Source organism: Schistocerca gregaria, chromosome 7 (genome assembly GCF_023897955.1).
Source record: "Schistocerca gregaria isolate iqSchGreg1 chromosome 7, iqSchGreg1.2, whole genome shotgun sequence".
Classification (NCBI taxonomy): Eukaryota; Metazoa; Arthropoda; class Insecta; order Orthoptera; family Acrididae; genus Schistocerca; species Schistocerca gregaria.
The window spans coordinates 148,554,927-148,574,251 of NC_064926.1; the positions used below are offsets into that span (position 1 = coordinate 148,554,927).

The 19,325-nt window shown below is 44.2% G+C and overlaps 1 protein-coding gene across 1 annotated transcript in view; it reads left to right on the top strand.

The window, feature by feature from the left end:
* The window catches only part of LOC126281320 (protein Fe65 homolog), an 821,707-nt gene that overhangs the window by 631,859 nt on the left and 170,523 nt on the right, over window positions 1-19,325 (top strand). The window lies entirely within an intron of this gene.

Sequence of the window (19,325 nt, forward strand, 5' to 3'; positions counted from 1 at the left end):
TTCTTTTTTTTCGGATTTTGATGTGGAAGATTGTCTTCGTTAATTGTGCGTCCTCTATTTGTGCTACATGTCCATAAAACTTCAGGAGTCTTTTCCGTAATATGTCTTTACGTCTGAAACATATTATTTCTTTTCGAGTGCGGCCTACTGTGGACCAAGGGAAACAATTGGTTTGCTGGTTAGCCTTTTCTTCTTCCTGAATAATTTCATTCTTTCCCTGAAGTTCCTCCTCCTTTTGTCTGCCGAGACGGTCATGCCATATTTTTTTCTGATTGCTGCCAGCTTCCTCCATGCCCTTTCTTATTTCCTCAATCTATTTTGTGTTCGCCTTTAGTTTGGTGGTGTAGATGAAGATTTTCTTCGCTAATCTACCGTCGCTCATTACGAAGAGGTGCCCGTAAAACTTCATCCTTTTCTTACATTTAGTCGTGTGATCTTCCCCACCTGTTTATACAGATATTAATTTTGTCCTTCTTTCATGTACTATGATTTCTTTTTTGGTCGGTACCAGAAGCTTCCTTAACATTTTTCTTTCTTTCTTTAGTTCTTCCATTTCTCCTTTCTCATTGTGACCTATAAGGCATTCTGAACTGTGAAGTAGTGTCGTACCTCGTCCTTGCTCTCTAGGAGCTGGCCCTATTGTTATACCTATTCATTAGCAACCTGCATGCTAGTTCTATCTTTCTGGCTTGCCCTTTGTTATTTCACTATCAGTTCCGTTCGGTCGGATCCATTCACCAAGATACTTCAGTTTGGCTGTTTTGTTGATTTACCCAAATCTTATACCCAGATGAGTTTCTCCATCGTGTTTGTACTGCATGTATTCTGCTTCTTTCTCGTATTTCTTCTTTTTAGGATGTTATGTATCCTGTTTTTTGCAGACGCTATCTCCCATAGCTTCCTTTCTTGTTCTTACTATGTTTTCCAGGACGATGTTAAAGAAAACTGGTGGCAGATCATCTCCCTAGTCCCTGACTCATTACTGTCTTAATGTCAATGGACACTGAAATGTCCCCGTGAAATTTTACTCATTATTATTATTGTTGTTATTATTAATAATATTTTTATTATTACATCACTAGATACAGCAAATGAGTTCACTATGCTGGATTTCGTATTTTATCAATAGTCAGGCACTTTCCGAATGTCTAGGACTGTTTGATGTATCGCACATTATCCATGCAGAGTCCAGTAAAGTGGCTTTTTGTAGTTCAAAAATGGTTCAAATGGCTCTAAGCACTATGGGACTTAACATCTGAGGTCATCAGTTCCCTAGACCTAGAACTCCTTAAACCTAACTAACCTAAGGACATCACACACATCCATGCCCGAGGAAGGATTTGAGACTGCGACTGTAGCACCAGCGCCGTTCCAAACTGAAGCGCCTAGAACCGCACGGCCACAGAGGCCGGCATTTTTGTAGTTGGCAAATAGAATTGTTATACTTATCCTAAAGCATTTTATTTATTTCATTGTTATTATTAAAATCCTAGGTAGTTGTGGGATGTTAAAAGTGGGGGTAAGAAGAAATTATATTGAGGGGGGGAGGGGGGGGGAGAGCAACAGATTGTGAACCTCCCACTCCCTACCTCCCCTCTTTCCAGAACCGAATCATTGATCTAGGCCTGTTAACAAGGCCATTTAGGCCACAAACTTGTGGAAACAACTTGCTTAACCGGACACGGGAAAGAAAGGAAAGACTCACTATATCGGCTGGTAGGCTAACGACTGAACTCGGAAAGAAACAGTTTTGCTTCGAGTCCCAGGGCGGAAAACACTTTTAATTCGTAAGGAAGTCTCATAACAGCGTAAACTCTACTGCAGAAAAAAAAAAAAACGCGTGATAAAGAGAGAAAAATACAAAGGCATGACCTTTCACGTGCTTCGTAAAAAGGAAATTGAAGGAAATAGAGGAAAGACGCGAATATTAGGGACTCGCGTATGGAGGAAGCGTGTACAGCAGGGCTCCGTGAAATGGAAAAGTTTTTTGCCGGAGACATGGAAATTGCATTTGTCTGAGAGATGGGAGGAGCGGCGCGTTGTTTGGGTACATTCCTGCCCCGCCGCCGTCGCCGCGGAAAGTAGGCTCCAACTGGCGCTTCGCAGCGAGCGGTCCCTTTGAACCGGCGACGCCTTTGTTCGTACCGCACCTTCTCTCACCCACCCCCTCCCCCCACCACCGCGCCGCGGGCCTTGCATTTAAAGGTGCTCCTCTCGTCTGGCAGAAGTACTCCAGCCCGAGTGGAGAACCGGGCCTTACAATTCAAACAGCTGGAGGAGCGTTACAGAAAACTTTTCCGGCTCGGCACGTGTGTAGAACCTCCGGCTTTGCACTCTTTTTACCGCATTGTCGCAGACTCGGGAATGAATGCCTTCCCTGGCGCCGGCTGTACCTCTGACGCGGGACGTCGACAGCGACAGCAATATTAGCTGCCCATTATGTTCAACTTCCTCGGCACTGACGGCGCGGGTATCTTTGTTCTCGTCTGCGCCACGTCTCCCAGCGCGCAGAGCTCAATAGGTTATGCCGCCGAGGACGCAAAGACAAGATCGTCTGTCGTCAACCTGTAAGTTCGTTTGAACGCCACACTGTTCTACTAGGCGTGGTCCTATTGGAAGTGGTGGGCCTCTGACCTTTGAATTGGCTTACTCACTCCTTTTTTTTAACAGCGCAACTCGGTACTTCACACACAGAATGATGCTGTGAGAATTGAAAGAAACGATTCGTCGTCGTCTTCAGTCCGAAGACAGGTGTGATAAAGCTCTTCACACCAATCTATCTACATGTACATACCTACTCCGCAATCCACCATACGGTGCGTGGCGGAAGACACCTCGTACCACAACTAGCATTTTCTCTCCCTGTTCCACCCCCAAACAGAACGAGGGGAAAATGACTGCCTATACGACTCTGTACGAGCCCTAATCTCTCTTATCTTATCTTTGTGGTCTTTCCGCGAAATGTAAGTTGGTGGCAGTAAAACTGTACTGCACTCAGCATCAAATGCTGGTTCTCTAAATTTCCTCAGTAGCGATTCACGAAAAGAACGCCTCCTTTCCTCTAGAGACTCCTACCCGAGTTCCTGAAGCATTTCTGTAACACTCGCGTGATGATCAAACCTACCATAACAAATCTAGCAGTCCGCCTCTGAATTGCTTCTATGTCCTCCCTCAGTCCGACCTGACAGGGATCCCAAACGCTCGAGCAGTGCTCAAGAATAGGTCGCACCAGCGTTCTATAAGCGGTCTCCTTTACAGATGAACCACATCTTCTCAAAATTCTGCCAATGAACCGAAGACGACCACCCGCCTTCCCCACAACTGCCATTACATGCTTGTCCCACTTCATATCGCTCTGCAATGTTACGCCCAAATATTTAATCGACGTGACTGTGTCAAGCGCTACACTACTAATGGAGTATTCAAACATTACGGGATTCTTTTTCCTATTCATTTGCATTAATTTACATTTATCTATATTTAGAGTTATCTGCCATTCTTTACACCAATCACAAATCCTGTCCAAGTCATCTTGTATCCTCCTACAGTCACTCAACGACGACACTCTCCCCTACACCACAACATCATCAGCAAACAGCCTCACATTGCTATCCACCCCATCCAAAAGATCATTTATGTAGATAGAAAACAACAGCGGACCTACGACACTTTGCTGCGGCTCTCCAGACGATACTCTCACCTTCTGTGCAAGCCTCTTCGTCTTTGCATAATTACTGCACCCAATTAACTGTAGTCAAGATCTGGCCTCTTTTATAAGAGGTCATACACACACACACACTTGGTGCATCAGCATATGGCCAATCACCTGAACTCTTAATTTTTTTGTGTAAGACTTCAAATGGTTCAAATGGCTCTGAGCACTATGGGACTAAACTGCTGTGGTCATCAGTCCCCTAGAACTTAGAACTACTTAAACCTAACTAACCTAAGGACATAACACACATCCATGCCCGAGGCAGGATTCGAACCTGCGACCGTAGCAGTCCGTAAGACTTCGTGCACAATGGTAAGGAGAGGTGGGCTACAGACTGTGTGTCAACTGTCATCGTAGGAACACGTGGCAGGATCAGAAATGATTAGCGAATAAGTAACACAGCAAACCTGCCCGGTTGCCCGTGCGGTCTAACACACGGCTTTCCGAGAGGGAAGGAGCGCCAGTCCCCGGCACGAATACGCCCGGCGGATTTGTGTCGAGGTCCGGTGAGCCGGCCTGTCTGTGGATGGTTTTTAGGCGGTTTTTCATCTGCCTCGGCGAATGCGGGCTGGTTCCCTTATTCCGCCTCAGCTACACTTTGTCGGCGATTGCTGCGCAAACAAGTTCTCCACGTACGCGCGCACCACCATTAGTCTACCACGCAAACATAGGGGTTACATACACACGGCTGGTGTGAGACGTTCCCTGGAGGGGTCCACAGGCGGCCGAACCGCACAATAACCCAGGGTTCGGTGTGAGGCGGCGGAGGAGTGAAGTGGACTCCGGTAGTCGTCGTGGGGTTGCGGACCACTGCGGCTGTGGCGGGGACGGAGCCTCTCCGTCGTTTCTAGTCTCCGGTTAACATAACATAACACAGCAAACAGAAGATGTACTTAATTTGTATTCCTCCAAAAGCCAACGGCCGTGCCGCAGTGGTAACACAAGTACCCATGAGACACCGTAGTTAAGCGCTGTCGAACATGCCTAACACTCGGATGGGTTAGTGTCTGGGACTGCCGAATGCTGTTGGCAAATGGGGTGCACTCAGCCCTTGTGAAGCCCATTGAGGAGCTACATACTTGATTGAGAAGTAGCGACACCAGGCCGAAAACTGATAACGGCCAAGAGAGCGGCGACACGCTCCCTCCATATCTGCATCTGGTGATGCACTTTGTGATCAGAAGTACCCGGACAATTGGCTGGAAATGACTTACAAGTTCCTCGCGCCCTCCATCGCTAATGCTGGAATTCAATATGGTGTTGGCCCACCCTTAGCGTTGATGGCAGCTACCACTCTCGCAGGCATACGTTCAATCAGGTGATGGAAGGTTTCTTGGGGAATGGCAGCCCATTCTTCACGGAGTGCTGCACTGAGGAGAGGTATCGATGTCAGTCGGTGAGGCCTGGAGTTCCAAAACATCCCAAAGGTGTTGTATAGGATTCAGGTCATGACTCTGTGCAGGCCAGTCCATTACAGTGATGTTATTGTCGTGTAACCACTCCGCCTCAGACCGTGCATTATGAACAGGTGCTCGTTCGTGTTTTGAAAGTTGCAATCGCCATCCCAGAATTCGTCTTCAACAGTGGGAAGCAAGAAGTTGCTTAAAACATCAATATAGGCCTGAACTGTGATAGTACCACGCAAAACACCAAGGGGTGCAAGCCCCCTCCATGAAAAACACAACCACACCATAACACCACCGCCTCCGAATTTTACTGTTGGCACTACACACGCTGGCAGATGACGTTCACCGGGCATTCGCCATACCCACACCCTGCCGTCGGATCGCCACATTGTGTCCGTGATTCGTCCCTCCACACAACGTTTTTTCACTGTTCAATCGTCCAATGTTTACGCTCCTTACACCCAGCGAGGTGTCGTTTGGTATTTAGTGCCGTGATGTGTGGCTTATGAGCAGCCGCTCGACCATGAAATCCAAGTTTTCTCGCTGAAACGCCCCCTTAGAAAAATTAATGAATTACTGTGCTGATAAACCTCTTACATTATTTGATTTTCCAACAGCTGAGCAGAACTGAACGTACTCAGACATTTCGCTCTTTACCTATTCTGATCAACACTAAACTGACAGCCAATATTTTTAAGCGCTTGGCAATCTGACTTTCAATAATCCCTACAAGAGAATGGCCTTGACTAACATTAACCTATAAGTTTCACAAATCACTTACCTCACAAAAATCTTCGTTACTCGAACTACTGCAATACAGCGAGCGCCACTACTGCCAGCTAAATAAAAGATTCAAACTACTGATAGGCATAGAATATTACAAATGTACTGTCTCTGATGGACACACGTCCACATTATGCGCTCTCAAAATTCCGCCATCTCTCTCCCCACATCCACCACTGCTGGCGGCTCACCTCCAACTGGGCAACGCTATGCGCTGTTAACAGCCAACTGCCCAACACTACAATAGAGAAGTAAGTAGGCTGTTTAGGTTTTTATCTTGGTAACGCCACGTAGCGCTCTGTATGAAAATTACTGGCTGTGCTGTGTCCAGTCTGTGATTTTCATACAGAGCGCTACGTGGCGTTTCCAACATAAAAACCTAAACAGCCTACTTACATCGCTTTCGCCTAACTGTCGTAGTACTTGCAATGGACCCTCACGCAGTTTGGAATTCCTGTGTGATGGTCTGGATAGGTGTGTGCCTATTACACATTACGGCCTTCTTCAGCTGTCGGCGGTCTCTGTCAGTCAACAGACGAGGTGGGCCTGCACGGTTTTGTGCTGTACATCTCCCTTCACGTTTCCACTTCGCTATCACATCGGAAAAAGTGGACCTAGGGATGTTTAGGAGTGTATGACACAATTGACACGCAATCACGTGACCACGTTTGAAGTCTGTGAGTTCTGCAGAGCGCCCCATTCTGCTCTCTCATGACGTCTAATGACTACTGAGGTCGCTGATACGGAGTACCTGGCAGTAGGTGGCGGCACAACGCACCTAATATGAAAAACGTATGTTTTTGATCACATAGTGTATCGTAGGTCTGAGGATGACAAGGCGGCCTGTCGGTGCTATTGAGCATAGTGTCTGCAACCGCAAGTGGGTGAGTCTGTGCCACCAGCCGTCCTATATCGCAGTGGCAAAGGGGGCTCATGGTATCGACCTGCCAGAGTCGTGGCTCAGCAGCCATGCTCCATTGCGTCCACCGGATTCCATACGACCGCTATTGGCGCATCACGGAAAGTTGCAGTTCTGTTATTTGACGCCCACGGGGTGGTATCGATACGTGATACAACACTTTTAGTCAAATTATCCCATGTGTTGCTTTTATCCCAAACCCGATTCAGTGCCGCGTAATTAGCTGTCAGATCTACCCATCTAATCTTCAGCATTATTCTGCAGCGCCACACTTTAAAGGCTTCACTCTCTTCTTGTCGTCCATGTTTCACTTCTGTACAGGGCTACTCTCCAAACAAATACCTGCAGAAAAGGCTTCGGAACACTTATACTTATTTTCGATGTTAACAAATTCCTCTTTTCCTTGCTGTTGCCAGCCTGCATTTTATGTCCTCTCTGTTTCGCCATAGTCAGTTATGTTGTTGACTAGTTCAGTAAATTAACTGTTGTAAGGAGGAAAAAAATTTAAATCTGGAAGAATTACGACGTGATGAGCACAATTAGGGTGAATGAATTTTCAGAAGGAACAACGTGGTTGCGCGAAGATAACATTCATTAGATGTTCTTGGCATCGCAAGTGTATTTGCTTCAAAAGCTTACGACAAACACCATCCATCTGTTTCTTCGAAGCAAAATGAGGACATATAATATTGCGAGTGAAAGAGGTATTGTTGGGTGACAAGGATAAAATTTAACGTTTTGCTAATTCAAGTAGTTTGAAAAATTATTTGCCATCTTTTTATTATTCCTCACTGATTTATTTGCATTATTAACCCTCCTATTCATACTTATTTCAATACGAAAAATAAAAATGAAAGAAAATACACCTGTAGAATCATTTAGAAATTGATCGATGGAAGTTCTTTGCTCCCGATCCAGATGTCTTGCATGCTACACCAACGCAATTCCATTGAACAGCGTTTACCTTAATAAGCATAGGTCGTAACAGTTTCTTTCTTCAATTCTTAGGCAAACATGCGTTTGGCTTTTTTTTATGGCTCTGAGCCTTATGGGACTTAACATCTGAGGTCATCAGTCCCCTAGAACTTAGAACTACTTAAATCTAACTAACCTTAGGACATCACGCACATCCACGCCCGAGGCAGGATTCGAACCTGCGACCGTAGCGGTCTCGCGGTTACAGACTGAAGCGCCTAGAAACGCTCGGCCACGTCGGCCGGCACATGCGTTTGCTTACCTCATGTATGATGATGAAAAATGCCGGCTTTTCAATTATCAACCGAGACTGTCAATCTTGAGTCGATTGCGTGTCATGAATTTTAGAAGTGGTTTTCTAAAAACCAGTGGGCGGGGGGAAAGGGGGCGGGAGTAAGACGAAATATGTTAAGAGTTGTCCACAAACAATCTACCAAATATGAAATGAATCAGCTGGCTTTTATTGCATATATATCATCAATAAACTGAGGAGCTGTTCGAAAGTGGATCGGTCGAGAAATAGCGTGAAAGTAGATTTGTGAACGATCTGCCAATATTTAATTGTGAACTGCAGAGTAGCGAAGTAGACGTAGATGTACGTGCAATTTTTCCAAGTTCCTATTTAATACATGCTTTACAAGGTGCACTGTTTGCGATCCTTGTCGAATAGTGGCGCACAGCCCCCGTTGCCACGTTGCCTATCTATGCTGCCAGGGGCAACAAAAATATCGTTTTCAGTATATCACGTACTTATTGACAGAATTTAAAAACTGAAACCTCCTATGGTAACAGGGATAATGTGTCACTCGAGCGGTAGTTTGTTTCATCTCTTAGGTTGGCTACAGTAGTCTTACTTTTCTGTCGTACCCGTCTATTTCTTTGTCATTGTGGCGTAAATTGGTTACTAGGCAGTTACCTTCAGGTGTTACTTGAGACTGAATAATCCTTGGGTTTATAAGTCACCCTTGATGTTGTTGAAACCTCTTTGATAACTTTCATATGTTTTCCAAGTGCGGAATTTGTCTATAACAGTGAACATGACTTACTTTCCAGTGACGAAGATAATTTAGAAATACAATCTGAACAGAATTTTGAGATTCAAGCTGCAACTCCAGAAGATAATTATGAGGAGGAGGCAGCATTATCAATGAACACAGTCAAAGGTAGGAATGGATTTGTACTGTCTGCCGGCCTGAGTGGCCGAGCGGTTCTAGGCGCTACAGTCTGGAACCGCGCGACCGCTACGACCGCAGTTTCGAATCCTGCCTCGGGCATGGATATGTGTGATGTCCTTAGGTTAGGTAGGTTTAAGTAGTTCTAAGTCATAGCGGACTGGTGACCTCAGATGTAAGTCCCATAGTGCTCAAAGCCATTTGAATCATTTTGACTCACCAGTGTACAAAAATATTATGTCTCAAATGAGGTTCCAGTTTATTCTAATTGTTTGAGGGGATAAGACCAATATAAACAGGGAAGATATGTTTTCACCTATTCTTGAGCTCAGCAGAGGTTTTGTAACCAACTGCGGCGCAAGTTATTCTCTTCATACGTGTGTGACAATGGATTAGCAGCTTTCAGGATTCTGTGGCAAATGCCCTTTCCGTGTTTACATGTCTCGATACATGACAAATACGGCATCAGAGTAATCACAACTCGGCCTCAATAGCTGCGGGGTCGACACGGCAAATTGCTACCCGAAGGGGCCCGTGTTCGATTCCCGGCCGGACTGGAGTTTTTTCCGCATGGGGACTGGTTGTGTTGTCCTTATCTTCGTATCGTCACAACACAGTTTGACAGTTTATTGTTGGTACGATGATGATAAAATAAGGTGGAATCCCCACCAAGTTTCTTACCAGAAAAAAGGAAGAAACTACTGTCGTCTGAATTAGCTTTTAACACCCCCCCCCCCCCAAAAAAAAAAAAAAAACTTGCGTCCTTCACTCTTAAAAGTCAAAATCTGTAGTACTTTTGTCTACGATGTTAATGTTCCTGATGTTGATCACACAACAAAGAACAGTTTTGTAATTGTGGCAAAGGAAGACTGTATGTATTTGACAAAATTGTGCAGGCATACTCTGTTTCAAGGGGCACATGACACTGGTCACTTCGAATGTATTGTGGAATTTTAGACCAGGGAGCAATAAATGCTCTCTCTTCTGCGTAAAATAACAGCAACAGATGAAAAGAAAAGGATTTTCTAAAGAATCTTAGATTTAAACTTGTTTCACCACACATGCAATGGCGCCTAGAGCAAAGTTCGCAAGGGGAACTGTCGGAGGAAAATGTAACATCACTTCTGGTAACCAAGAGAACTAAGAACCGCCAAGATCAAGGACAGATATCGCCAAATCGGTAGAAGCAAGCGAGATGTCATGTGTGCTCTTGATAAGAGACAGAAAAGTGAAAATAGTTTGCGTGAAACGTGACAGACCTGCATATAATGGCCGTAGATAAGAAATTTGCTTATCTCTTTTTTCTCAAAGCACAGTGTCCTAATAATCGTCATTAAATTGCTCTAGTGTTTGTATGTCAATAGAAATGCTAATACCTACCACTGGAGCAATTTTCATTCTAAAAGTTTTTTTTTATGTTGCAACCAGGAACAAAACAAAACATTGGGGTGACGAGACACCCCTGTTATTATTGAGTGTTGTACTATTCATGTTACCAGCGGAGGGCAATGTAACTTACGATGCGCAGTTACCTCGACTATATTCATCCATTATTTGAGAATGGGAGCACTTAGTGACTTCCAACAACCTTTAAACATAATTTCAAACATTTACTAAACTTTTTTTATGGCATACATGCTTAAAGTAGCATATTTAACATATTAACTCATTTGTAAAGTAATTAGACGTTTGAAGCTGTTTTATATTTGGGATTTCGATTCTTTAAAGAATCGGGGGATTACTGGTTCTTCCGAACCTGCAATAATTTCAAAATTAACTGGAACGTCCAATTTTCAGGGAAACAAATTATGTAGAATTTCGATCTATATGTCAATTAACAGTATATATTATTTGAAAGCCATTGTGTTATGGCAGGGCGGATGCATTACCTACGTAGTCCATTCATGCATGTATTGTTCTTATGCGCCTGCAGCCGTAGAATTGTGTGTTCTTAAGTTGGAGATTCTGTCTGCTGCCGCGGCGCAGTATCGATGCGCCACGGGCAGAACCTACAGTGCCATCTAGCGGCAACCTGGGGAACCTCGTCCAGCACTCATGTACCCCACGTAATAGGAGCCTGCGGTTTGTTATAAGTTGCCCTAGAGGTTGGCGAGCAGTAACTAGACCCTGTGCTACCACTGCTTTGTGATTTATTAATCGTCAGGTGTTTGTAACAGCCATCAGATTGTCAGTTTCGAACGCAGAACAGTCGGATTCCAGATTTTCTCTCGATTATTATTTTCCTACTCACTTTCAAATTGAATTTAAAATATATTTCGCATAATTTTGTATCTGTTGCTTTTATTGCGTTTTACTTAACAATCTCACGACCTCCGTGCAGATAAGGATTCAAATTTTATTGTTCTCTTCTTGCAAGAACATGAAAACGGAGTAAATAATTTAGTACATTTTGAAAGTAGATGTTCATAAGCGACTTACATCATTTCATCGACGCAAATATAAGCAACGTTGCCTACAAACAAAAGATACGACCTTGGTACTCTGTTTCCACATTCCTAAATTATGAATTTTATACATCAAGAATTGGCACATCTAAACAGGTGTCTTTGGTTTTCTTTGGATACTGTTCTATCTACCAAGAAAAGTAAACCATGAGTTACGGTTAATCTGTGCAAGAAACGGGCAAGAGATTCTCAACGGTCTTGTTAAAGCAATCATTTCGGTATTCTCTTGGAGTAGTTTAAGAAACCATATGGATTCCTTGTTCACCAATTGCCCATAGCAACAACAAGTTGATTTTTTCTACGACGCACGTGTTTTGAAAGATTGCATAGCTCTGCTGCCATAAACCGGGTAAGAGATAAAACATTGGAACCGACTTTTTAACGTGGCTAATAGCTTCTTGTTGGTTGCTCAGTTCCATCCGCCTATAGGTTGCCTCCAATCTGACACGATGAAATACCGTGCGCGGTATCCGTTTTGAGCATTAGCCAAAACAGCCTTTTTTTCTACAGCATGTTCAACTTGAAAGCGAAATACATTAAGAGTGACAAATTTCTAGCTTTGCCATGTAGGAATTTTATGCAATTGCTTAAAAACTGTTTGCCAATTTACTGAGTTAGCTTAGACCTATATTTGTCTGCATTGCATGTAGCACAAATTGTATTGTTACGAAATAAACCTGCTAAAAGTAACTTTATTAAATTTTTTTTGCCATTTATTCATCCTGGAATGGCAGTATGTTAATATTTTACAGTGTTTTGTGTGCGGGTTTCTTTCGGGATTTCTAATTAAGACGGTGCACGATTCAAGAGTCAGATTAGGTCAGGTCAGTACAGGTCAGGTCAGGTTGGGTAGGCTGGTGTCGTTCATGCGTCTAAAATGTTTGGGATTACATATTTTTATCAGGAATGCAGTCTCGAAACGGTAAATAAAGCGTACACATCGTTTTCAGTTTGTTCCACGAATGATAAATTTTTTGTTTACCAGTCCTGCGGAAGTATAGCAATGCCACTCAAAATAACTTGTTGACACTTATTTCCAAAGACTTCTCTTTTTTTTATTATAGATGTAACACGACGGTATACGCATCTGTGCCGGAATATGCAGAGAGCTCACTTTTATTATTTTGTGGAACTTGTTTCAAAGCAGTTAAGACTTTTTTGAGAAATAGCAGAGACTTAGTTCCTTACTTCATAACGTCATCAAATACTTCAATTGAACTTCTTTTGAATGCGCTGAAGTGTCACATTGCTGAGAGATTTCACCTAAAAACACAGTAATAGGTATTCACCAGTGCTTCACAAAAAACTGGAACAAGTTTAGCGTTCATTTAATCCATATTTACTGGAATGCCTCTACAAGTTATAGACTAAATGCTGTAGCGGTAGCAATAACAAGCCTACACAGTTTCCATGGCCGGACCCTTTGCAATGGAAAATAACATATTGTGTCAAGAGATCTTTTGGCCAAAAGAGCGTGTCCAGAACCTGAGCTCCAGTGCGCAGCTCATACTAGGTTCCTGGAAAGGGCGATGTGGAAACGAAGCATTATTTCTTACAAAATAAAACTCAGAACTATTGAAAAACTATGTTTATTGAACCTCGAATCAATTATCCTACTTCTGTTTTTAAATAAATGACCATGTTGTTACGACCTTATAATGTTCTGACAATAATTTAGTATGTCAAGATCGCCACTGTCAAGATAGATTACTGTAAACATGTACGTTAGGGATTTCAGAAGATTCAAGAAGATATTTTTCAAATTCGTATTGCTTCCATGACATAACAAATAAATTCCAAGACAAAGAGAAAGCACGCACCACGAAGGAATTATCAGAATGGGAAGGAAAGAGGTAGATGTGACATACATGTAAAGAAAAACAAATGATTAGTTTTTCATAAAAACTGAATGATTTATTGACGAGACAGAGCTTCACATACTCAGCAAGTCAATAAGGCGTTGATCCACCTCTGACCCTTATGCAATCATTTTTGCGGCTTTGCATTGATTGACTGAGTTGTAGATGTCCTTCTGAAGGATATCGTGCCAAATTCTGTCCAATTGGCGCGTTAGATCGTCAAAATCCTGAGCTGGTGAGAAGGTCCTGTCCATAATGCTCCAAACGTTCTCCCTTGCGGGGGCTAGCCAAGGCAGGGCTTCGTAAGCACGAAGGCAAAAGCCGCCCGTAGTAGCCGAGCGGTTCTAGGCGCTACAGTCTGGAACCGCCTGACCGCTACGGTCGCAGGTTAGAATCCCTCCTCTGGCATGGATGTGTGTGAGCTCCTTAGGTTAATTAGGTTTAAGTAGTTCTACGTTCTAGGGGACTGATGATCTCAGAAGTTAAATCCCATAGCGTTCTGAACTATTTGAAGGCGAGCAGTACAATCCCTCGCCGTCTGCGAGCGGCCATTATTTTGCTGAAATGTACGACCAGGATGGCTTGCCATGAAGAGTAACAAACCATGGTGTAGAATATCGTCGAAGTACCGCTGTGCTTTTAGGGTGCTGCGAAGGACAATCAATTGGGTCCTGCAATGAAATGGGGTGGTACTCCAGACCATCACTCCATGGTGTCCCACCGCTGTCTGCGGCGCCTTCACTTGTCATCAGGGCTCAGTTCGAAGCGGGACTCATCACTGAAGACAGTTCTACTCCAGCCAATGAGATTGCCTCCGCGCTTGACGAGGTTTTCGTCCGCTGCTTCAAATGGCTCTGAGCACTATGGGACTTAACTTCTAAGGTCATCAGTTCTCTAGAACTTTGAATTAGTTAAACCTAACTAAGGATATCACACACATCCATGCCAGAGGCAGGATTCGAACCTGCGACCGTAGCGGCCACGCGGTTCCAGTCTATAGCTCCTAGAACCCCTCGGCTACTCCGGCCGGCCCTTGCCTTCGGGCTTACGAAACCTTGCCTTGGCTAGCCCCCGCAAGGGAGAACGTTTGGAGAGTTATGGACAGGACCTTCTCACCAGCTCAGGATTTTGACGATCTAACGCGCCAATTGGACAGAATTTGGCACGGTATCCATCAGAAGGACATCCAACAACTGAGTCAATCAATGCAAAGCCGCAAAAATGATGGACTAAGGGCTAGAGGTGGATCAACGCGTTATTGACTTGCTGAGTTTGTGAAGTTCTGTCTCTTCCATAAATCATTCAGTCTTTATGAAAAATTAATCATTTGTTTTTCTGTACATGTATGTCAGATCTACCTATTTCCGTCCCAGGGTTCGAACCTGCTACCGTAGCGGTCGCGCGGTTACAGACTGTAGCGCCTAAAACCGCTCGGCCACCCCGGCCGGCTTTCTACTGCTTTTCTTCGTGCTTGCCACATCCTACTGTGGCCAACAAGGTCACCAAATCTTTCCCAGTTGAGAATGTTTGGACCATTATGGGCATGGTCCTCCAAAAACATTTCGGGGTTTTCACAGAATTTTGCACTATATCATTGAGGAGGACATCCAACAACTCTATCAATCAATGCCAAGCCGCAAAAATGATGGACCAAGGGCCAGAGGTGGACCATTGCGCTATTGACTAGTTCAGTTAAGTTCTTTCTCTTGAATGAATTGTCCATTTTTTTCTTAAATCGTTATCATCTGTGTTATCTGTACATGTGCGTCACATCTACCGATCTCCGTCCCGTTTTTGCTTTATCGCTGACTGGCCGTGTAAATGGAAAGGAGGAAGCAGCTTTTTCGGTGAGCGGATAGCTGCGTGGGATACAGGCGCAGGTGGCGTGCGCGACGCACAGACACCGCAGGGAGCGGTCGTATGCAAAGCAGCCAGACACGTGCGAGCCGCGGCGAGAAAGCGTGTTTATGGCGGCCATTCCTCCGGCACGCATTGCGAGGTCGCATCATCTCTGCGGCTCTCGTAAAAAAACTTTCCTTATATAAGTTGGCGGCGCTTCTGCGCCTGACAGCCGCTCATACCGCGCAGCTTGTTGTTGCTTCTCATCGCAAAACATAATTGCAGCGAGTTTTTTTTTAAGGGGGGGGGGGGGGGGGGCAGGGTAGGTGGAGTGGAAGTAAGCGGTAATCAGTTGCTGCGCATAGACAGGGCGTTGAAGATTCATGCACGTATTACTTATAATTCTTCCCAGTCGGCACTGCCCATATGGAGCCACTGTCTTATTTTAGTGATAATAAAGTACATACGAATGACCAGCGGCGGGCTCACATGGTGCTATCGCGGTCTGGTACACAATTGAGCACGTGCCAGATGGCTAGAATCTGGCACGACACCACTCACGAGGACATCAGTCAATACCAAGGCGACTAACTGCTTCCATAATGACCAGAGGTGGATCAAAGCGTTGCTGATTTGCTCAATTTTTGAATAAATCATCCAATTTTTCTGAAATTGTAATCTTTTGTTTGTCTGTGCATGTAGATCACATCTACCAATTTCAGTAGTATTTGGATAATTCCTTCGTGGTGAGTAGTTTTCATTGTCCTTGACTTAGAATGTAGGTATCACTGAGGACATTTATTATTACTATTGTTACTATTATTTCATTGAGGTCATCTAGGACCACGTTAAGTGTTGTTACAGTTCGCAATGAACGTTTCTGTCTTTGGATTTCCTTCATTCCTTGTGAGTGGACTTGCTCACGCTCCTCCGTCCATGAACATCGCGTCTTCTTTTTGATAGCTCGTCGCTCGTCTCGTTATAGGCGTTCGTCACAGTTTTCTTGCGGAATAGATCCCTGTAAATGGAGGCTTCGGGTTTGATTTGTAGGAGTCGGAGGCGTTCTTTGGTATTTCTAAAGCAGGGCGTTGTGGTTTTGAGGTTAGAATAAAACAGGTGTAGGGTCTTCTTTATCAGTGTTTCTCGTCCATTCGTTTGAATTGTGGTTGAAATTTACTCTCTTTTGTCATAGACATCCTTGGTGGTTCTGTTTCGATGGATGCCATTCCTTCAATTTGTTCCCATGATTGCTCTAATGATTTTGCGCTCTTTTTTCCAGTTCTTTGAGGAGGCCCACTGCTTCAATACTGCTCAAAAGTGTCGGATCCGTACCAGATAGGGTTGATAGAAGAGATAGAGAAGATCCAATGGAGAGCAGCGTGCTTCGTTACAGGATCATTTAGTAATCGCGAAAGCGTTACGGAGATGATAGATAAACTCCGGTGGGAGGCTCTGCAGGAGAGACGCTCGGTACGGGCTTTTGTTGAAGTTTCGAGAACATACCTTCACCGAAGAGTCAACCAGTATTTTGCTCCATCCTACGTATATCTCGCGAAGAGACCATGAGAATAAAATCAGAGATATTAGAGCCCACACAGAAGCATGCCGAAAATCCTTCTTTCCACGAACAATACGAGACTGGAATAAAGGGGAGAACCGATAGAGGTCCTCAATGTACCCTACGGCACACACCGTCAGGTGGCTTGCGGAGTATGGATGTAGATGTTTTTAGTAATCAGAACACAGCATGTTGTTCTCAATGGACAGACGTCTACAAACATTAAAGTAACATCTGGCGTGCCACAGAGGAGTGTTATGGAACCATTGCTTTTTACAACATATACAAATGACCTAGTAGATAGTGTCGGAAGTTGCATGCGGCTTTTCGCGGATGATGCTGTAGTATACAGAGAAGTTGCAGAATTAGAAAATTGCAACGAAATGCAGGAAGATCTGCAGCGGACAGGCACTTGATGCAGGAGTGGCAACTGACCCTTAACATAGACTAATGTAATGTATTGCGAATACATAGAAAGAAGGATCCTTTATTGTATGATTATATGACAGCAGAACAAACACTGGTAGCAGTTACTTCTGTAAAATATCTGGGAGTATGCGTTCGGAACGATTTGAAGTGGAATGATCATATAAAATTAATTGTTGGGAAGGCGGGTACCAGGTTGAGATTCATTTGGAGAGTCATTAGAAAATGTAGTCAATCAACAAAGGAGGTGGCTTACAAAACACTCGTTCGACCTATACTTGAGTATTGCTCATCATTGTGGGATCCGTACCAGGTCGGGTGGACAGAGGAGATAGAGAAGATCCAAAGAAGAGCGGCGCGTTTCGTCACAGGGTTATTTGGTAACCGTGATAGCGTTACGTAGATGTTTAGCAAACTCAAGTGGCAGACTCTGCAAGAGAGGCGCTCTGCATCGCGGTGTAGCTTGCTGTCCAGGTTTTGAGAGGGTGCGTTTCTGGATAAGGTATCGAATATATTGCTTTCCCCTACTTATACCGCCCGAGGAGATCACGAGCGTAAAAGTTAGAGAGATTTGAGCGCGCACGGAGGCTTTCCGGCAGTCGTTCTTCCCGCGAACCATACACGACTGGAACAGTAAAGGGAGGTAATGACAGTGGCACATAAAGTGCCCTCCGCCACACACTGTTGGGTGGCTTGCGGAGTATGAATGTAGATGTAGATGTAGGCCTACATTTCCATTTTGGGGTATTGTTTCGGTGCGCGCACAACTACTGGTTTCAGAACCGGTTCATAGGGATGCTTCTTACTATGCTTGTGGGTGGTGCGCAACATTTGATATGCAGTTTGTAGTTTACCTGCTGTTCCTTAAGTGCTTTCTTGTCCAGTCCGTTTTTCACAACTATTTTACCAAGTTTCTTAAATGTTTCTACGCTTTTTTTGCTTTCTTTGGGGTGGGGGCGGTGTGGCGGCATCTTTGGTGTCAATTTTTGCTTCTGTTTCTTTTCAAATATCATCTTCATGTCAGTTTGCCCAGCGTTTACTTTTAACAGTTCGATTTCAATTGCAGCAGTTTCTACGTCGTTTGACACTGTGGCGATATCACCCGCCAAAGTCAGACACTCTACCAAGACTCCCTTGGATTTAGTTCACATTCTCGTCGGGTTATAGTCGATTTACAACATTCTAGTTTGTCAGTCCTTAAGATATTTTCAAGAAAACAGTTAGAAAGCATCGGAGACTCCCATCACCTTATCCGACTCCTATTTATCTTATTACAGACATCGGTTTACAAATTTTTCAGATGACTTTTAGAAATAAGCAACACGAAAATTGCAAGAGATTTTTATAAAATTTGGAGCTATGTTTAACATAATATACCTTTCATATATATGTCAACGTGGATCCTAGCGTCCGGACCGGCGGCGGAAAACGTTTCCAGCCACGTAAAGGCATTGTCCCATAGGCTAATCGTACACGCCAACAAATCTGACACAGTTCGCGTGGAGAACTGTCGAAGTACAGGAAGTTGAATAAGGAGTACAGAAAGGGAAAGAAAAAAGCGACTGGCTTCCCGGAACACGGACGGAAACAATGAAAGAAACAGCATTCTCTTTTTATACGCTCGAATAGACAGTCTGCAAACCTGGGTTCTCAATGGAACCAATGCTTCTCAAGTTACATGTTCCGGCTAGCCGCAGCTGAGACGGAAGAACCAGGAAAGACGGTAACAAATCCTTTCAGAGCCGAGCTTACTCGAGGCTCTTCGTCTTGAGGCTACATTCTTACGTGAACGTTGGCTGTGAAATTTTGGAAATTTATATATACAAACATTTAAAGCTTCTATGTGACACAGGGAGGGGGGGGGGGGCGGGGCTGAGGGGCTCCTCATTAAACCGCTCTTCCTTTCCCTTATCACTTATCTGCCGAAAACGTGATCAATTTGTAATATTTCCAGCTGTTTTGAAGTGCGTCCGTCCATCATAGACTAGGAAAATAATTTAAAAATCCTTGGCGACAGTCTTACGGAGTTCCTCTGAACTATGGCCACTCGAAATGAGACAGAAATACCAAATTAGACACTGACCCTATTCGCGCGTGCAATGTATGAAATCACGGCTGCAGATGTCCGCGGCTCGTGGTCTTGCGGTAGCGTTCGCGCTTCCCGCACTAGAGGTCCCGGGTTCGATTCCCGGCGGGGTCAGGGATTTT